This window comes from Amphimedon queenslandica, unplaced genomic scaffold (genome assembly GCF_000090795.2).
Source record: "Amphimedon queenslandica unplaced genomic scaffold, v1.1 AMPQUscaffold_3568_Cont24439, whole genome shotgun sequence".
NCBI lineage: Eukaryota > Metazoa > Porifera > Demospongiae > Haplosclerida > Niphatidae > Amphimedon > Amphimedon queenslandica.
Genome location: NW_003556106.1, coordinates 1 through 1,421, shown reverse-complemented (window position 1 = coordinate 1,421; position 1,421 = coordinate 1). Strand labels below are relative to the sequence as shown.

General features: G+C 35.0%; 1 long non-coding RNA gene across 1 annotated transcript; it reads left to right on the top strand.

Moving 5' to 3' along the window:
* The first annotated feature begins 281 nt into the window (after positions 1-281).
* LOC109592901 (uncharacterized) lies at positions 282-1,415 on the top strand. The gene is made up of 3 exons (XR_002190623.1): positions 282-559; positions 996-1,170; positions 1,315-1,415. It is a non-coding gene; the product is annotated as an uncharacterized LOC109592901 (long non-coding RNA).
* Positions 1,416-1,421: the final 6 nt, after the last annotated feature.

Sequence of the window (1,421 nt, the reverse complement as noted above, 5' to 3'; positions counted from 1 at the left end):
ATAATTGACAAAAGGGCCCTTATGGCGGATTTTAAAATTGATAGTTATAATGGAAAATATCAACCTGTGAGTGCTTTGTTAGACAATCATTGTTTCTAAAAGTTTCATGGTAACTTTTTGCATCCTGTGGAGTAATTTTATGATAACTGGGGCTCAGGAAGTTGGATTTCTTAGGCTAGAAAGACAAATTTCACTACCCGCCATAAGGTACCTTTTGTCAATTATGGTCACATATACATGTACATTTATAAAAGTTTACATTAATTACATGTACTATATACATGTAGCTGTAGCAATTATTATTATTATTTATTTTTAAGAGGTGTTGCAGTTGTATCAGATCCAGTTGTTGGCTCATGGTGTGATGATGGTCGGCCCCAGTGGAAGTGGAAAGTCTTCAGCCTGGAAGGTTCTCCTGAAGGTGCTTGAGAAGCTGAAGGTGTTAAAGGTGTGGCTCACGTCATAGATCCCAAGGCAATATCAAAGGAAGACCTTTACGGAGTCCTTGATCCTAACACTAGGGAGGGACTGATGGACTCTTCACTCACATACTCAGAAAGTAAGGAATACATTTATGTACCCTGTATACTGTATGGCACCTTTTTTGAGAGCTATAGATTTCAATGGCTTTAATTTTTTTAAGAATTTATGCCATCTGCCATCTTGTACTGTATTAATTTGATTTTTGCGGAAGTAATTTTCGCAAATTTTTTAAATATCGTGAAATCTTTGAAATTTAAAGCCCTAAAAAATCACATTACAAGATGTAATGTAAATACTGTATTCATGTACATGTACATGTGTTCTATATACATGTAATTTACGTAGATCATGTACACACATACATGTACATGTACATGTATTTACAAATTACAGTGCATGTACTACATTGTATGTATGAGATTTTATGCTTGCATATTTCTATGTGAAAATGTCTTTGTTATCTTCTTTGTTTTTTCTGCTTGACTCTCTTTCTCCTTTCTATTATTCTCCAGGTTGTTGGTCTTAATGTCTCATCAGCCACTACCCCTGAGCTTTTATTAAAGAGGTTTGATCATTACTGTGAGTACAAGAGGACTCCCAATGGAGTTGTGATGGCTCCTTCTCAACTCGGAAAGTGGCTGGTTCTCTTCTGTGACGAGATTAACCTTCCAGACCTTGACAAATATGGTAAGGAGTATTGATTTTACAATAAAATTAGTGAATATAAAGTTATAACAAGCTTATGTGAATTTATTCAATCCAAATACACTTTAGAGAGATATCATTCTCTTTTTAATGTTTCATTAAAAAATTCTTGTTAACTAATTAAAGGTACACAGTGAGTAATATCGTTCTTACGTCAGATTGTCGAGCATGGCAGATTTTACAGGACCTCCGATCACACGTGGGTGACAATAGAGAGGATACAGTTTGTAGGA